Raw genomic sequence first — 20903 nt, 5'->3', positions numbered from 1 at the left:
AGGCCGTATTTTCTCCCGAACTCTGGTAGCACCACGTGTCAAATAGGGATAGGTCCACTTTGGCCTTATCCGGGGTTAACATGTGTCGTCTACTGGCTGGACCACGTGGCATGGGTAATTTTTACCCAAAACATTTGCCCCTCATAGATGTGACGTGGCACGCCATGTGGCATCTGTGACACGTGTCACTCTGCCACTGGTTGAATGAATTTGACTGTGAATTTTAACCATTCACAATATGGGGAAATTACGGGAATGCCCCTGAATTTACCCCTCTATAAATACATCTTTTACCCCCCTTATTTTTGGATGTTTCCAAAAAAGTTTAGAGAGAGAAAGTCAAGCTTTTTTAGAGAGAGAGAGAGAATCTGAGACCCGTATGTGTTATTCACAAACAGTTCCCTTCCTGCCCGTCTGCCCATCCGGTTAATCGTCCGCTTGTGCTATGTACAAGCAGAACACTTCCGGCCCGCTTGTTGTAGCCGGTCAATGCTTGACCCCTTTCAGAATCAAATCTTAAGGTACCGTCTCTACCCCTTTCAGCTCATTCTTTCTTTTTCCGTTTGTGCATTTACATTCAATAAATGGATTCATCACCAACACACACGGCACAACCTAGGTCAGTAGTCAACCGATATCCTGGTACGGCTGAGTCTAGGACTGGGGATGCCGGCTCTGGGTGTATGGAGTAGCCTTGTACATCCCCAAAATCGACCGTCTCTTTGTCTGTGTAGGGCACAATGGATCGAACTAAACAAACGACCACCAGACGGCAAAGAAGAGACGGTACATTGGAGGTACCGTCTGATGAAATCACGTTGGTTGAAGGGGAGGATGTGCCAGTTGATGCAGGGGATTATTCTGCTTTTGGGATCCCTAGGACTCCAAGTAGTAGAATTTTAGCTGAGTCTGATGGGGGAGATGAGGAAGAGGCCGTCTCCCATGCTGGCTCCCAAGAGATGGAACCCGAAGAGTCAGACGGGGAAGAGGCCGCCTCTGCCTTTGGCTCGGATAATGAGGCTTCCCAGGGGAGAGACGGGGGTAGCACCGCCTCCGGGTCTAACTCTGAGGATAGTAGTGATGACGACCTTCCCCCGCTTGAGGACATCGAAGTGGAAGAACGCAAAAAATGGAAGGACAAAAACAACCGGCTGAGATCCATGTTTCAGCCAAAGATAGAGCTACAATGGAGAAGGGGTTGAACAATTTTAAACTTAAGTGCCCTCTTAGTGGCGGATTCAATATCCGGGTGCTACCTAAATTAGGTACCATTTCCTGGGAAGATGAACAAACGTCGACTGCTATTTCAGCTGTTATGAGGCGACATTCTTAGCCGACCTCCGCTTCCCTATTCATGACGCAATAAAAGCCATCCTCAAAGGGTATGGCCTAGGCGTATGGCAGTTGACCCCAAAATCTTGGGTCAACATTCTTGGCTACATCGCCGCCTGCGATGGTAAGGGCTCCACCTCGGCTGTGAGGCTTTTGCACACACGTATTACCTTAGTCAAAGCCCAGGCGGCTGGCGAGCGTGGTACACCCTTACCACATACCCCAATTACCAAATGACCTTAGACAAGTTGTCTAAGTGGATAATTGGAAGGAGCGCTTTTACTTGTTGTCTGCCCCCAAACGGTGAGAGAACCACGAGTACCGTCGATAGAACCAGAAGCCTGACCTGCTAGGTCAAAAGTGCGCCCTCCCCCGGATTCCTGATGAGGACTTTGAGAAAATTATCGAGCCAGGTTTTTTTGAACTGGTCGATGAACCCATCTCAACCGGGGAACTTATTTTCATGTAAAAGAACTGGATTCCCAAGCACGAATGGTTGAGAGATGAGGCGTTCTTATTCGCCTGTGGTCTTAGTTCTATGTTTGATAGACTTACGTTAATCATACATCCGGCAGTTAGTATGCCGTCTGTATTGCTTTTGTGTTTTGGTTTCGTTTTTGTTGTTTTGTATTGTACTGACAAACGTTTTCTTTATAGAAACGGGTAGGAACATGGTTTTAGAAGACAAAACTCCCAGGCGGTCTGCAGCTCAAATCCGCAAAGACAAAGCGGAGAAACAATGGGCTGAACTAGCAACCAAGGGTCAGGTATTCACCGTTTGCTCTAGTAACCTTGGTGCTTTGTTTTAATTTTCAACTAGAGGCGGCACTATGCCGGCTGTATGGTCATTGTGAAATTGCATTTTAGGATGCTCCTCGATCCTTCCAAAAGCTCATCAAGCAGAAGTTGGATGAGGAAGCCAACAGCTCCACCAAGTCTCAAAAGGTGTCCTCAACCCAAACGGCTCCACCAAGTCTCAAAAGGTGTCCTCAACCCAAACGACTCCTGAAGCTCCGATTGGGAAGACTCGTCTCAACATCGGGGGGAAGAGTATCAATCTGAAGGGCTTCAGCCTAGGTATAGAGCTAGGCAAGAATTTTGGCACTGAGGCGGTGTCTAGAGCAGGTGAGCAGCCCAAGGCGGCTCGCAGCTCTATGGCGGCTGTAGGTGACGATATTATCACCGTTTGAGCCTCCCTGGCCCATGCGGGTGAAATCTCACTCACAGCAGACTTCTGAAGGTTCTTTTGGCAACCGTCTGCAAATAGGTGCCGCCTACACAGTGAAAGAAATGGTGTCCTTCGAACAAGTGTATTATTTCGATAGAGAGTTCGGAGCTATTGGAAAGCTATTTTTTCGGTAAATTCAAGTGATCGGAATCCCTAGGTGGAGGCCGCTTCCGACCAGTGATATTAATAAATAATTAATATTATAGCTTAATCTTGACTGAACCCTTCAGATCACACCCAAGCAACTAACGATCTGACACGAGGAATTAATCCAAAAGGAATTAATGAGTCACCCGAGTATTATGAACAAAGACGGATTCCGAGCTTAGAGCGTCGGAACCGAATCACAAAAGTCAAGCCAAAATTTAGGAATTGGCGAGACGGGAAAATGTTCCAAGTAACAAGAAAAAACCCTAGCCACGCGAAGGCTAGGGAAGTGTGCCAAATAGAAGCGTGCCACGTGGCAGCGCACATGGCAGCACGCCATATGGCAGCCACCAAGTGGGAGCGCGCCACGTTGGCAGCCACCAAGTGGCAGCATGCCAAGGTGGCAGCGTGCCACGTGGAAGTGCGCCAAGGTGGCAGCGTGCCACGTTGGCAGCCACCAAGTGGTAGCGTGCCACATTGGCTGTGCCATGTGGCAATGGGCCGCGGACCCGGGTGACAGGTCATGGAAGCGGGCCGAAGGGTGGCGGCCTAAGCGAACCCAACTTGGGGCTCAAGGTTGGGTGCCACATGGTTAGCTCGCAACGCATGTGAGTTGCCTTGGGGAGCAAGTGAGGAAGTGGTCCTCACCTAACCATGTGACACTTGTTACTTAGTTATTCCTTGGTTTATTACCTTAGGATTGAATTCAACATTCTTTCCATGTGGGATCTTTTTGTGAAAAAGTCGCACATTGAAAGATGAGTGAAATTCACAAGGAAGCACTCCTTATAAATAGCCAAGGCATACTAATTATATTCCAACATAAAGGAAGTAAATTAAAAGGTTCTATAGTATCTAAGGTTCGCCTAGCCGCATGATACTATGTTCGTCATAAAACAGAGTACGTAGTACTAAAACAGAGCATTTTTTATTCAAGCAATAACAACGTTTTGGAGTAATCAAACAATTTCTTACAATATTATAGCAAATATTGTGACAGATTAAGCACAAAGAGCAAGCAGAAACATGAAGAACAAGCTACATTTTGCTCACGAACTCAAGGTGCCCAACAATGGCAAAATTTTCGTTTCTTCACCAAATTGAGCCAAACAAGTCTCAATACACTCCTAAAGTGATATACAAACATAAATAAGCAATTTCATGGCAAGAAATTTGATAAACAAAGCAAAACAAGCAAAGGCATTTTTGGAATTTTCGAAAATTCGCAAATAAAACACATGAAATTCTTCCAAATTGAGAGGAGATGGAGCAAAACTTACATAGATTGGCAAACTAGAGATCGAGAGCTTCGATTTGCAAAAAATTTGAGCGAATGGTTGAGAAACGAGCGAGAACGATCAAGATGAAATTTCGGGCGAAAACCGAACGAAATGAGCAGCAGCCGAAATGAGGAAGAAGAATGGGTTTTATTCCGAAAATTCGACTCCATCACGCCGTGACAGAGCTGTCGCAACATGTGGCATCACGCGTTGGCTTCTTTTTCTTCAACGATATAACTTTTGGGCCCCATAATTGGCTTATGTGGACTAAAATCAATATTTTGGGTTCCTTGTTGGTACACCAGTTAGCCCCTAAAAGCAAATTGACAAGATTAGTAGTCAGCTCGATTACAATCGCGCTAAGCGATCGGCCTAACAACGGTCATCTCACTTTACTTAAGCGCCTATGTATTGGCTCATCACAAGCACCAAGGTATTGGTTCACAAACAAATGCAAGCGCCAAAGTACCGGCTCATTACATCTACAAATGCGCCGAGGCACTGGCACATCATCAGCACAGCAAACATTCAAGCGAAGCATTGGCTAATTAAAGATCATTACAAGCAATGGTTTTCGACAACTTTCATTTAGGTGTAAAAGTTGTCAATCAAAATAATCAAGTCAAGGTATAGACGAGATTTTGGAGACAACTACAAGCAGCGGTCTTCTACAGCGGCGAAGTACTGCCGTGGCGAGGTAATTCCAAAAAATTGGAGAGAGCTACAAGCAGCGATCTTCAACGATGTCCCGAGGTACAGTGGAAATTGTCTATAGCGGCGAGGTACTACCGTGGCGAGGTAATGCCACAAAACGGAAGAACGCTACAAGCAGCGATCTTCGATAATGTCCCGAGGTACCGAGGAAATCACCTACAGCGGTGAGGTATCGCCGTGGCAAGGTGTTACCACAACAATTGACAATAGCTACAAGCAACAATCTTCGACAATGCTCCCTAGCTTGTGGAGGATTGTCACAAACAAACTGAATATGGCTACAAGGAGTCACGACGATGGCGTTCCCTAGCTTGTGGAAGGTCGTCACAACAAATGCAGCAACAAATCGGTTACTCCACAGACATGTACTCAACGGTGCAAGATACATGTTTCTAACTCTCTTATCTTTTTAACTACGCTAGTTTATAGGTATCAGTGTTACAAGAATGATTTAGGATCGCAGAACGTTTTGAATCATTCTCCGTCTCTATCGCTACTTTGACTTTTGTTTTCGAAACTTACGTTTCTCCAAACTCAGTCAAAGTGGGGGCTTTTGTAGACACCAAATTGTGTCTCCCCAAAACAAAACCCAGTGATGAGTACTTTTCACGTCATTTAATTATAGAGCAAGGTTAAATGTGAAAGAGTCTCGTGATTCCTCTGTTTTTAATAAAAATATTTCTTTCTGTCTTCAAATAAATCTTTCTTTTCATACCTTATTTATGAAAAATGTCTAATACAATTTAAATTGGTCCATGATATATGTCCAATAATAGTGTAGTTGGATGGGGCTCGAAAAGAGGTTTCCGACGATATATTATAAACCCGATTCCGATGAATAATGAGGAAGTTATGGCCCAAATATTAAATTAGATATTAAATGAGTTTTATGGGTGACCCAATGATCAAGTGGAGGGTCCATTTAATTATCATTCCTAAAGTCATTAGGAATTACTTTAATTTTTTAGAATAATCTAGAAGGTTATTTTAAGTTCTAAAGAGATTAGGATTAATAGTTATATTTTTAGAAAAGATAAAGAATTTTAGTTCGAATAAAACAAGTGTTTTAAAGGATTTAATCTGATTTTGGAAGATAAAGTACGGACTCTAATTATCGAATTATATTCGATAATGGATTTTATACGGCTAAAAATTATCTAACAGCATCATCGAGTCGTGATGGATGCAGTTTTACTTCGATTAAAATTCGATCCTCTCTGATCGTTTATGTATGTTTTTCTCTATAAATAGGGTCAATTTTCCCCGTTTTCAATCACCAACAATCAACTTTCTATTCTTTCTCTCTAAGCTGGAAGATTATTCTTTCTCCCTCTTTCTAAGCCTTGCCTTTTCGAAATATAACATTCGATCACGAGATTTAGACACACATAGCCAAGCTCGATGTTGCCTTCGCCCTAGATGTGAAAGGTTAATAATTTCTGAGGGTTTGGTTCCAAATCCCTATTTCAATTATTTAAATTAATTGTTTTATTTAATATTTTCATTGAAGTTACTAACGTATGTATTGTTTTGATAGAAAGAGATACGAGGCAACAAAGTGAGAATTTCATTGCTCTATTTTTTTAGAAAGCATGTTTATATTATTTTAATTCCTAGTATCATGTTAGGATGTCTATTGCTTTCTAGTATCATGTTTAGGTTGTTTTCTATTTCTTCTATCATGTTAGTGTCATGTTAGGGATAAAACTTTAATTTTTATTGCTTAGTGACATGTTAGGGTTTGTTATTAATCATGTTGGTATCATGCCTAGGATCTCGCTAATAATATTATTATGCTTTGATGGGATTATTGTTGTGATGATGATGTTTGTTGTATCAATATAATATTACGTTGCTTGATATTATTATTTTTATTGCTTAATCACGCCCTCTCTTGCAGGTTTTAAGGGAATTTGTACTTGGAATCACGCTTAATAAGATAATTAATAATTTTATTTACGCTAATGTGATTTTAATTCAAGTGATCGCCAATAATAGATTTATTTGTGCATTGATATCCAACCAACATAGACATAGATTAAACAGGTTTAGGATTAATATATTGATTGTATGTTAGTCGGAAAGTGCTCATGAACATGAGAAGAATAAAGTAGAGGCCTATTTTAGGGCAGGTTCAATCCCTTTTAGGTTGGATTTGTACCTTCATCCCCGAATATCCAGTCATGGTTCAGGACCACTATGGAGTTAGCGATCTCATGGATTGTGTAGGGGTGTAACCTTCACCCTGTGAACGGTTTACAAGTTCTTAAAACTTGTTGGCGACTCTTTTTCTCTAGCTTCCTTCTCTTTGGACGCCACCATACTTAAGTGTATGATCACATTGGGGCTCAAGTGTGGGATGCTTGAAATATTCCCTACAGTTTTTAGCAATTTTACTTGGGAGGATTTCTATTTTAATTCCTAAAATTTATTTCGGCAATAATTTAGAGTGAGTGGATGAGACTTGAAACATTCTAAGTATTCATGTGCGTAATTTTGATTGACATTATTAGCATAAGCATAAAAAAGGTCCGCATTGGAAAGACCATCCGTAATGCGTCAAAAATATAGGCTTTTGACACATAGGAAATTTGGGAAATATCTTTCACAACTAGAATCGAAAAAAACGCTGCGAAAATCGGAAAATTCTAAGAACACTGAAAACTGCCAAGGCATGTAGGAACAATCGCTGAGAGAATAGAGCCTATCGCAGTGTGATGCCATCGCGGTGCGACAGGGCCATCTCTTTGCGATGGTCCCTGTTTTCTCGCGCCATTTTCTTCTAATACCGAGCCAGACGTCTGCCTTCTTGCTTTGACCGGTTCTAGTATTGTTTGCTCGATTTTAATTCCTAATTGAGTTTTTCTCTCTTTTCGTAAACCCATATGTGTTCTACATATGGCTATAACCCCCTGGGTATTCACGCTCCATCTACCCAATCGAACACTCATTGCAACGAAGGGTACATCCGAGTTTGTGAATTCACCAAACCATGGAAACAAGTTTAACTTCTGGGGTCCCATCCATACGCGCCAACCCTTCCAAAGGCAAGGCTTCTGTACGATGCATCCGGACTCATAACCATGGACCTTAATTTGACTAACCATAATCCTTGAACTTTAGAGAACTAGAGCCATGATAAGAGTGCAAACTCATTGCATCATATTGTGCTTACTTGACTACTTGTGCATCTCTTTCTTGTGCATAGCTTATATGTGTTTACGCTAACCGTTAGTTTGACTTGTGTATGAGTCTAAATAAAACTGATTAATGACTATATAAGACTTTGATTTATTAATTAATTGATTAATGAATGATTAAAGTTTAATAAAATTGAATAAACATGACTTAGCATGACTATAGGCCCGTCCTTTTTAAAGCAGAACGCTGGAAATAGGTGCAGATTGACGTTTCACTACTAACGCGGAAGTCTGGCCTGTGATGCGACACGCAGGTGTCCATCGCGATGAACTAAGGCAACCCAAGAAGAAGTCAATGAACTAAGGAAAAACATGACTAACTTGATCGAGATGTTCAAAACTCTCGCTCTTCAAGTCAATGACCCTACTAGACAGCAACAGCTTGAGCGTATGGAAGAAAGCTTGAGCAAAATTTCCAATGACTACAAATTTCAGGGAATTAGCTCACAAGAGGTCGCGGTGGGCAAGGAACTTCTTCCACAGAAATTGAATGCTAATGACATCCCTAGATTCAAGCCAACTGACAATCCCTATTTTCATCTAAGAGCTTTTGAAACTATAATGAATATCAAGGGGTTGATAGGAAAGTTTTCCATTCGCTGTTTTCGCTATCTGTAGAAATCGTTTGTCAATAATGGTTCTCATCCCTAGAAAAAGAGAAGATCTCTTCTTGGGACTCTATAAAAAACGCTTTCATTGATAGATACAAGTGCAATATTCAAGTTGAAACCGACCATAGTGAACTGGAGATGTTGAAACAAAATGAGAACGAAGGATTTACCTCCTTCTTCAACAAATGGAGGGTAACTTATTCTAAGATGGTTGAGGTTCCTACTGAAAAGGAATTTGTGAGGTTTTTCATTAAGAAGCTCCAAGAAAAGTACTCAAAACATCTTGTAGACACCTAAAAATGTCTTCCCAAAACCAAACCCGATGATGAACAACCGTTCACTGCCATTATTGGTCGGGTTGAGTATTTAATCTTGGAGTGCTTAAATCCATATTCAATCCCAATAAATTTCATAAACCAACCCAATTCCTAGCCCATTTCCCCAAATCATAACTTATTTTCCCCTTTTCGTGCCTTTAAACCTAAAATAATTCATTTCGTGTCCCTTAAAATCATTCATTTCGTGTCCTCATTATAAAAACGTTTAGACCAGTTTATTTTGGTCCATAATCTGGGTCCAATGATTGAATAGTTGGATATGGTTTGAAAATAAATTTTCAACGATATATTATAAGCCCAAATCCGAGTTATAACGAATAAGTTATGGTCAAAATACTAAACTGAGCCTAAACCGAACCTAAGTCCACCTTACCTATGACCCAATGATCATGTGGAGGGTCCAAAGGATTTAATCCCATTCCGAAACCAATTAGAATTAATTTGAAGCTTCTATAAGTTTCTAACAGATCTTAATTATCCTTTATGAAAAGATAAGATTAAAGAGTTTGAAATTGAATGAAACTCCTCTTTTTGAAAGTCCTAATTCTATTCGAATTGATAGACGTTCAAAGATAGTCATATATGATTTTTGTGCCTCATATTTTTCATCTAAATCTTATATGGTTGGATATCCCTTGAAATTATATTTTCAATTATATATTATATTATTAATTCCGAGCTATAACGAAAAAGATATAAAAGAAATACGAAACTCTATCCAAAACTGACACCATCCCACTATTTCGGCCATATCTTTTATTATACAAATGATTTTAATCTGATTCAAATTGGGTTAGAAAGTAGACTTCAAGATCTTTCCAACGACATGTTATTTATCTTATTAAAATTTCTAGATCAAAAGATATAACAAAAACAAAAACTGCAAAAACTGTTGCCTATCGCAAGAGTTTTATTCCAATTCGAATTCGGATTTTATCTTAATTCTTCGACCCTTATTTTTTCTTTATAAATAGAAGTCATATCACCCCTTTTTCAATCATCAATAAGCTTTATCACAAAATCATTCTATCTTCCTCTCTTCTACACCAAAAATCATTCTCTTCTCTCTCTCTCTCTCTCATATTCTAAGCCTTAAACCTATATTCCTAATTACATCATTCCTTCCTTAAGCACTTAAAGGAGTCCATACAACACCCGAGGTTCTGTCCTTAAACCAAGGCGTGAAAGGTATAATTAACTGAGGGTTTGGACCAAATCAACTCTACTTTTTATTTAATTTAATTGTTTCAATTTGATTTATATATTTATTAAAGTTACTAACAATTTATTCATGATGTAGCAATTCAAGGAAACGCGGAAAGTGAGTAATTAATCACTTAATTACTCTTATTTTTATTCTTGTTGCTAGTATCATGATTAGGTTTATTATGATTTGACTTGACTAACAATTTATTGTTGAATTGCTTCTAATATTAATGTTGATTTTTACTATATTTGTTGATCATTAAATTGCATGTTTCAAGGGAATATGTAATTGAAAATCACGCCTAATAAGATTTTTGACAACCGGTTTAGGTTCCTTTTTAATCCTGTTGTTTAATTAAAGTGGTCACTAATATTTAGAATTATATGTTGCATCAATATTCAACCAATTTAGCTTAATAATAGTTTGGAACAAATTGAATTTTTGTTTGCATGCCTTTGAGATCGCAGGAATCACTTTTCACTATAAGAATCGAGAAGAGGCCAATACAGGAGAATGTGACTCCATGACTCACTTCGTACTATCATCGATCCTCCTTTCGTGGTTCTAAACCATATGGAGTTAGTAACCTCATGGATTATGAATTGGGTGTAACCTTCACGGGTCAATTATTGTTGCTTATCGTTGTCCCTTTATCCGTGGTTGCCTTTTATGATCCGTGAACGGTTTATAAGTTCCTTAAAAACTTGTTGGCGGCTCCCTACTTTATTTGTCCCTAATCGTATACGTCAATTCTCACTTCCTATGAGTGCCAAGCATATTCACAACATGCTTAACATAGGCGCACTTCAAACGACGCCTACACATCTCAAATACCAAAGCAATTTGAGTACTTTAAAGGCCGTCTATGACATATGAATTGATATTGAAGACGACCTTGCAAAACAAAAAGTTGCTAGCAACTCCAATAGTGGCTAGAAAGGAAAGAAGAACGATAATCCTTCATCTTCCAAAACTACCCAATCAAACAATGTTGGCACCTTTAACTTGAATGAGATCCTTGCCATGAACAATCAAGGGAAAAAGAAGCCATTCAGGAGGAACTTCACACCTATTGGTATGAGATATGACACGGCGTTTGATCGACTTCATGCTAAAGGTCTTATAACTCCTATTGGCCCTTTTGGAGATCCACCAGTCAAAAGAAGGACGACTAGTTGGAACCCCAATGCGCATTGCAAATATCACCAAGGAAGGGGTCATCTCATATAGAATTGTTGGAAGTTGAAGGAAGATATCCAAGACTTAATTGATAGCAACAAACTTCCATTTCCTCCTACAAGCAAGAAGCCAAGTATTAATAACGCTCCACTTTCAGATTCCTTGGCAATTTTTGATGAGGAAAACAATATTGATCCATCATCCCTCATCAAACCAATCGAAGAAACTCGTGCTATCAAAGAAGAGGAGAAAACCTTCTTCGATGCCATGAGTGATTACCCCACAGGAGAACAACCTGCCATTAAAGAGAAGGTATGGCTCCTCATAAACACAATGAGGGAAGCAATAGACATATGTCGCGAGGCCCTCGACCATGCAAAGTTGGTTAAAAACAAGCGTGTCATTGAAGAAATGATGCCCACAAAGACTACTGAAAGAAAGCCATTTTCTTTCAATGTAGTCGAACCACCCCAAAAGAATAATAAGGCATACACACCTATTGGGACTTCGTATGCAAACATGTTCAAATGCTCTTCGAGAATGGGAAGATCAAACCTCTCGAGCCAAGATCATTTGAATCGCTGAAAAGGACAGATAGATCCTATTTTCCGTACCATTAATCAGGAGGACATACCATAGAACACTGTTTTAAATTCAAGGACCTAGTCCAAGGATTGGTTAACAGTAAAAAGTTAGTCCAGATTCAGCCAGAAAAGGATGTTAGCATCAATAGAGTTTGGGAAAGTGATGATGAGGATGTCTACCTCAAAGATGTAGAAGAAAATCCATTGTCCTCGATTTATCCGGTCGATGATATTTGGTATGAAGAAGATACCTCTATCGACGTGCTCAAAAGATCAGGGAGAATGCAATCTCCCATTACGAATCAACCCATTACTACCACTCAACAAGTCCCTATTCCAATTATAGAAGACAACGATGTTGTCAAACAGTTGAAAAAGACTAAGGTAGAAATGAATGTATGGAAACTCCTAGCTACATCCCATGAGCATAGGCTCGCAAGTATTGGATGCCTTGGGAAAAGTAGGGATAGATTCAGAAACCTCATCAGAAGATTTAGTTAACTTCCTTTCCATTGATCTTCCTAGTCCCATCAATTTGATCATCTTTTCTGACAAGAATTTACCTCCTGAAGATGATAAGCATAATAAGCCTTAAACCTCACATTAGTTTGCAAAAGGATGAACGTTCCAATGACCCTCGTGGATAATGGATCGGCAATTAATGTTTTCCCACTTCAAACCGCGAGAATGTTAGGAATAAGAGATGAGGATTTGTCCCCATCAACACAAGGCATAAGAGCTTATGATAACACTCGATGTCAAGCTCTGGGGACTATTACTATGAGTGATACGACAGGAGTCATTGAGCATGCTACTACTTTTCAAGTAGTAAATATTAAGGCTTCTTTCAACCTATTGTTGGGACACCCTTAGCTTCACGACCTTAAGGACGTCCCTTCACTAACAAGTCAAGGCTATAATTGGAGGAGTGCCTGTCACCATCGATGCTTCCCTTATGAGGATCAAAGCAATTGATAAACCACTCATAAATGTGGAGCACACTAGTGCAAAATTAACCTTAAGTAACACCCAAAAAGTGTTACATAAAGTGGTAAAAGTGTTATTAAAGACAATAGGTAACATTTTATTGGGTGATACTTCCGCCTATGTTCCCTAAGGTCTTATGTAACACTTTGGGTAACGTATGGTAACACTTTCAAAAGTGCTACTATAAACTTTCTTATGTAACGCTTTTTAATATTATAAGTATCATTTTTAAAGTGTTACTTTTTATTTGTTAGGTAACACTTACTTATTTTTAGTAACATTATATAGTAACACTTTATCCGATATTATGTATCACTTTTTCAAACTAATGTAGCACATTCTTTTATTATTAGGTAACATTTTTTAATCATCTTTTAACATATAGTAGCACTTTAATCGACATTATGTATCACTTATTGCAAACTAATGTAACATCGTATTAATTAATAGGTAATATTTATTATTATTATGAAAATATGCAATTTTTATTATTTTAAACATAAATATTATATTAACATATACAACAATCACATATGTGAAATTAACAAATACGATAGATGAAAATTTGAATTTATATAATATCACGGTTTCATACAAAAAAAAACTATAGTATACCTAAAATAACTTGTAACTTTACACATGCAAAAAAAAAATAAAAATAAAAAAAATAAAAAAATTGGAGTATACACAACAACAAGAGTAGCAGATCCAATAATGCCAAACTAGCAACAACAGCAGATTCTCTAATAAGGCAAAATGTATGTGAAGCAGCAACCTAGCAGAGCAGAATGTGAAGTAGCAGGGACAACACTATCGGCAATAGGAGGTCAGTAACAAAACCTCACTTAGTAGGAAGCCTTATAAAAACCTGAAGTGACTGAATAGACCCTAGTAAGAGGAATATATGACGTGTAAATCCGTTTCCCTGCATCTCATCAGTCATCATAGTAGAAGTGAGTGAGTAGAAAAACCTGAAACCATTTTATAACTATTTCAAAACAGCCTAAAAAAGGAAGTAAATCAATTACTAAAGAACTCCATATATACCACTTCTTACTAGGGTTTGCTTGTGCATATCGAAGGTGTCGAGCATCCACCATTAATCTTGGAACATAAATAAAATAACCTTTGTTGTTAAGCATAGAAACACAACCCTGTTGTAAAGGCCATTTCCAGAGCACCAGAATCAGAAAAAACACGTTCAAATTTGACTAGTAGAATGCACTTCAGCTATGTCAAGTTGTCAGTTCTAATTTCTAAGGATTGTAAGGCAAATGGATAAAAAAAAGCTAAAATTAACATACTCCGTATTAATGATCTCAGATTCCATGAGATTCCATGAATAACTGATAACTGAAATCATTCACAGTTTGCAAGAGAGTGACACTTCACTATAAAAGCTGATACACAACATCCATACTCCAACAAACAGAATCAAAGTTACTTAAGCAAGTCAAGTAACTATATAAGCAATCGCATACCTGATAGTGTAATATGAACTATTGGATCATACATTGATAGTGTAATTTGAGCTAGAACTAGTATTCGACTATTCGTGTGTTGCTTTTGAAAAAAGTTACAGCAACTTCACCTACTTAAGATTTTAATGCGATCAGTGTTTGCGGATCGCTCATGGGAAAAGGGATAGGGAAGGCAAAGTACAAAAGAGCAATAATGCTCCACAGATAATGGAAAGGATAGATGAAATTCAATTTACTACAAAGAATTGGGCACAGAAAAACAACTACAGTAATTAAGATTACCATTCAGCTAACCCAAAGTGATCTTAATCATGTTTGAACTAAGAAAGATTTCTAATACATGCGACATTTCAAAACAAAATACTCAAGACCAAAGATACTGAAGTAAGGTATAGCAAAGTCCCATAATACCCATCCTCCTCACTTCAATCATATCAATTTCTTGATCTATATAAAAGCCTCCATGTGCAACAAGTATAAACTTATTACATAAAGGAATACCAAATCAAAACAAATAGATACCACCTAAATCCAAATTTTAGTTGTGATATTGTTAGATTTCATTACTATACTATTTTTTTACTGACTTACACTATCTTATTGACAATAATTTCTGAAAGATAAGAGATAACAAATACATGGAAAACTGACAATCAAGCTATCAAAGCTGGAAACTAGAACTTTCAAAAGTCGACCCGTCTCTTCGGAGATATCTGATAAGATAGATTAGCATGGCCCATGCCCAAGGATGACACGCACAAATCGAGAAAAAAAAAGTAGACCCTTTTCCTTTAAAATTAACACATCCTACTAAGCTAATCAAATTTAAGATTTCAAAACTAGTTTCAATCCTACACAACAATCTAGCACAAAAAACCAACTACCTAAGAATTAGAATAGATCAAACAATAAAATTTCACAATTCAACTCAATAATCTAACACATCAAAACTTTCACACAAACTCAAAATCATCAGAAACTAAAAATTAATGAATTCAGATTAGTTTATTACCTTTTTGATATATACATACATATATATATATATATATATATATATATATATATATATATATATATATATATATATATATATATATATATATAAATAAAAAAATAGAGAAGATAAAAAATCAAAACCATCTTCAATTATTATTAGGGCCAACAATAGGAGGCCAATGATAAGAAACCACTAAACCATGTTTATTCTATGACTCCATCATCATTCCATTCCCAACATTGCTAAATTGATTATATTTATAATAATTATTACTATGATTATGATTATGACTAATTATGATTATTCTAATTCTGCTTAAACCCACGTAATTCACCATCCTCGTTCTGTGGAACGCTTAATCATCATTTTCATCCTCCTATTTGAACCCTAACCCAAAATTCAAACCCCTAATCCTAAAAAATTTACAGCAGCAAGAAATAAAGAACAACTAATTGCAATTTGCAAAGTAAAAAAAAAAAACGAAATCCTCAATTCACAGAACCGTTGTTTATTTGTATCAAAAAATCAAATTAATAAGTAAATAAAACCGAAATCCCTAAAATCAAAACAATTCATAAATTAAAACAAATGAAGAATCCTAAATAAAAAAAAAAGTAGAAAACATACAATTGAAGGTGCAAATGGTGCGGTTTTGCAGGAGGACAACAGAGGTGATGGTGCGGCTTTCGAATGGTGGCTACGCGACGTCAGCTTGAGCGAGGTGGTGAAAAAATTCTTCACCTTTGCTGCCGTGAAAATTGAAGGAGATGAGAAGTTGTGGTGGGAGGGAGGAGAGAGAAAATTGGTGGTGGTGGTGGGAAGGGAATTGTTTGTGAGAACTGAGAAGGAGAGAGAAAACTAGTGATGGTGTTGGTGGTTTGAGTCACTTTGAGAGTTGAGGAACAATATGTACTTTGGGAGTTTGGGTTAGGAAATACTCCGATAATTCAAGTGTGAATTCTCGTGAGAAATTTTTTTTTAAAAAAAGGTGTGATTTGAAATTAATTAGGTAGTTAAATATGTTTATATAAAGTAAGTTATTTTAATGATAGTTGGCAAAAAAAAAATGTTATTTTAATGATAGAGACCAAGGCACAAAATAATAATGGGGTTAAAATATAGGGACTCCTAAAATAGAAATTGGGGTAAAAGTAAAGGGACGTAGCCACGGATTGAGTGCGAGTTAAGGGTAGCGGTTCATGTTAAACCAATACCTTTATAATAAGTTAAGGGTATTGGTTTTTGTAAACCATTACCTTTTGAGGCCGGATTTTTCATTTTTAGTGTTTAGACAAGTTATCAAGGTTGCGGTTTAAATTTAAGAACCGGTAACTTTTTTTCAGCTATATTTCTACTATTTATTTATTTATTTTTATTTTTTACACTACTACGTACTTAATTAATATTAAAGTGTTACAATAAAGTGTTACTTAATATCAAAGTGTTATAATATAGTGTTACTTAATATCAAAGTGTTACAGTCAAGTGTTACATAATGTCAAAGTGTTACAATAGTGTTACTTATGACTTAGTTAAGTTTGCAGCCTTGAAAGTGATACCATGTGGTGTTACCTTAGGTCAATTTTGTAGTAGTGGCATGATGAGAATGATGAATACTTATGGGGCTTTAATGCCGAAGAGGTCTCTTTCATTGAAGAAGATGAAAATACCCTTCTTCGCTACGACCTCCATTCAAACATGATAGTTAATGGTATTTTCAGAAAACAAGGACACTTTCCTGGAATGACTCTAGGAAAGAAGAAAGGAATAGCAAAACGCATGGGACTGCCTGGCCTTCCTAAATTAGATACTTTTGACTTGGTTTTGAACCGACTCCAGAAGACTATAAGCAAGCCCCAGAAAAGTTCAATGCACGGAGAAGTGCTCGTACTCGGAAAAAGGCTATTCCAATGGATTATTATCCCATCACTTTAAATGGACAATTCACAAAAGAGGGTGAAGATTATTTATGCCATGAATTCCTCGAACTGTTTGTCAAAGATAGGATAAGACAACCAGGGTTTGAGATATTTTTGGACTGTAATTTCTTAGATGAGATCCCAACTCCTATCTATTGGGAGCAAGCACCCCCATGCTTTGAATTCAATGTTATGGGTCTTCTCTTTGGGTACGGGAAAAATGAGCCTAAGCGTATCGACGATGATTCTGCGGTTATCCAAAAGGTATTACAAAGTGAAAACTTTGATCCCACGAAACTCATTACTCCGGCAGAAGGATTAGTCCGAGGATGGCGAAAAACTGTGAAGGTGACTACACCAAGTGGAAGAAAGATCACCATAACAACAGGACAAGGACCAATGTTCGATGAGTCTGAGTTGTCTGAGTCTGAATCTGAGTCTGAATTCAAGTCTTCTGTAGTCGGGTCTTCTAAACCTTTTATAGTTGTGTCTCCTCCTAGCACTTCTAGTTTAAAACCCACTCCTAGGATAGTCAGTAGTCAAGTCCCAACGGACGTTTCTCTTTTCGATGTAATGATTTCAGAGTTTAATAACATGTCTTCTTCCGCTTACTTCTCGTGTCATTCTCTTACCCAAGATGATGAGCATTGCTTTGCTAACAATGAAAACGATAAAGAAATAATTAAAGTAGTGGAAACACTTGAAAATAAAACACCGATAATTGAAGACACCGAAACGGTTAATATTTCAAAAGATCCAACTATTAAAAGAGAAGTTAAAATTGGTTTAACCCTTAATTAAGAGGAAATAATCGATTTAATAAATCTACAAAACGAATTTATCGATGTTTTCGCTTGGTCATATGAAGATATGCCAGGAATAAATAGAGAAATTGCTCAACACGCTATACCACTAATCCCAGGAATGAAACCTATAAAACAAAAGTTACGTCGAATGAAACCCGACATAGCTCTTAAAATAAAAGAAGAAGAACAAAATCAAATAACTGCAGGTTTTATCAAGGTATCCAAATACCCCGAATGGGTTGCAAATGTGGTACCGGTTCCTAAGAAGGATGGTAGGGTAAGAATGTGTGTCGACTACAGAGATCTAAATAAGGCAAGTCCAAAGGACGACTTCCCTTTACCACACATCGACATTTTAATAGATAATACAGCAAATCACGCGCTTATCTCATTTATTGATGGATACGCAGGATATAACCAAATTCTCATGGCTGAAGAAGACATGGAAAAACTACCTTCATAACACCTTGGGGCACTTACGGTTACACGGTGATGCCATTCGGGTAGAAAAACGCGGGTGCCAATTACCAAAGAGCAGAAACTGCTTTACTCCATGACATGATGCATAAAGAGGTCGTGCTATATGTAGACGATATGATTCTAAAGTCAAAGGACCGTCCAGGACACCAAATAGCCTTAAGGAAATTCTTTGAGAGATTAAGAAAATATAACATGAGGCTAAACCTAGCCAAATGTGCATTTGGAGTCACTTCAGGGAAACATTTAGGCTATGCCATTAATTAGCTCTAGAGGAATAGAGATAGATCCAACTAAGATTAAAGCAATCATGTCAATGCCGCCGCCAAAAACCGAGAAACAAATTCGAGGATTTATTGGCCGGTTGCAATACATAAGTAGGTTCATATCAAAACTCACTACGATATGTGAACCAATATTCAAGAAACTCAAAAAGAATGTACCAGTAATATGGGACAATGAGTGTCAAAAAGCCTTTGATAAAATTAAGGCCTATCTCGCTAATCCTCCTGTATTAGCACCTGCACTTCCAGGTTTCCCTCTTCAATTGTACTTAATAGTTACCAAAGAGACAATGGGAGCTGTGCTAGCACAAGAAGTAGAGAATAAAGAAAATGCCATCTACTACATAAGCAAAAAGATGCTCGAGTATGAAGTTCTCTATACACCACTCAAAAAATTGTGCCTCGCATTAGTGTGGGCCACAACCAAGTTAAGACACTACATGATCGTCCACACAGTGTATGTAGTATCTCGAATGGATCCTCTTAAATACCTATTTGAGAAATCTACGCACAACAACAAATATCTAGATGGATAGTCAACTTAGCCCAATTTGATGTAAGATTCATGCCTTAAAAAACTATCAAAGGATCAGTGGTTTCGAACTTCTTGGCAGATTTGTCGATTGAAGATCCTACACCAATGCATGAAAATGATTTTCTAGACGAAGATTTAAAGGTCACAGAAGATGATACTTGGACATTATACTTCGATGGAGCCTCAAACCAGAAAGGATGTGGTGTAGGAGTACTATTAGTATCACCAAAAGAAGAATACATCCTAATCTCAATAAAGTTGAATTTCGACGTTACCAACAATGCTGCGGAATATGAAGCATGTGTAGTAAGCCTTGAAACTGCTTTGGCATTGGGAGTAAAGAAGCTACGCATATTCGGAGACTCTTCTCTCATCATCAACCAAATCTCCGAAAGATGGAAAGTAAGGAGTAAAAGTTTGGCCCCTTACCAAACATACTTGGAAACTGATCAACTTGAAAAGGTAGAATATACATATCTACCAAGAGAGGAAAATCAATTTGATGATGCCTTGGAAAGACTAGCCTCAATGGTTAGAATTCCTAAGGAAATTGAACAAATGCCTTTAACAATAGATAAAAGGCATAAACCGGCTTATATTCAAGCCATAGAAGATGATGAAACCATTGGAGAAGAAGAAGAAGAGGAAGAGAAACCTTGGTACATTAACTTCCTTAATTATGTCACCAAAGGAGAATATCCACTTCACACTGACAAGAGATCAAAACACGCTCTAAGACTTTTGGCTTCTTAATTTGTGCTCATAAACGATGAGTTACACAAAGGGTACCTAAAGGAAGAGCTCTCTTATGTGTAGTCAAAAAGGAAGCTCAAAGAGTGATGAGAATAATCCACGAAGGAGCATGTGGAACTCATATGAATGGCAAAATTCTAGTCCAAAAGATAATGCGCCAAGGTTACTATTGGACTATCTGAATAGGGATTGCCATCAATTTGTAAAAAGATGCCCTAAATTCCAAATATACGCAAACTTGCAGCATGTTCCGCCATTGCTACTTTACACCTATACCTTTCCATGCCCATTCTCAACGTGGGGAATAGACATCATTGGAAAAATCACTCCTCCTGGGACAGGAGGCCATGAATATATCCTAGTTGCAATTGATTACTTTACAAAGTGGGTTGAAGCAGCATCATATGCAAAACTCACTGCAAACCATGTAGCACTCTTTATCGAAAGAAATATTATATGTCGATACGGAGTCCCACATGAAATGATAAGTGACAATGGGACTCACTTTCAAGCAGAATGTGAAGAATTACTGCAAAAATATGACATTCAACATCATCACTCTTCTCCATACATGCCTCAAGCAAACGGCGCAGTGGAAGTAGCCAATAAAAACTTAAAGACCATCATCGAAAAGATGACAGAAAACTACAAGTATTGACCTGACAAACTCCATTTTGCTGTTTGGGGTTATCGCACGTCAATTCGCTCATCCACAGAAAATACGCCATTTTCCTTAGTATATGGAATGGATGTCGTACAACCTGTAGAATTACAAATACCTTCCTTACGCATTGCACTGGAAAGTAAACTCGATGGAGAGCCTCAAAGAGGTGCTTTTGGATCT

The 20903-nt window shown here is 37.9% G+C and overlaps 1 pseudogene; it reads left to right on the top strand.

Annotated features, from left to right (window-relative positions):
* The first annotated feature begins 14985 nt into the window (after positions 1–14985).
* On the top strand, positions 14986–15076 carry LOC145586990 (U6 spliceosomal RNA; annotated as a pseudogene).
* Positions 15077–20903: the final 5827 nt, after the last annotated feature.

The sequence above is a fragment of the Chenopodium album genome, chromosome 16 (assembly GCF_948465745.1).
Source record: "Chenopodium album chromosome 16, dcCheAlbu1.1, whole genome shotgun sequence".
Taxonomy (NCBI): Eukaryota; Viridiplantae; Streptophyta; class Magnoliopsida; order Caryophyllales; family Amaranthaceae; genus Chenopodium; species Chenopodium album.
This window is presented reverse-complemented; position numbering and strand designations above follow the sequence as displayed.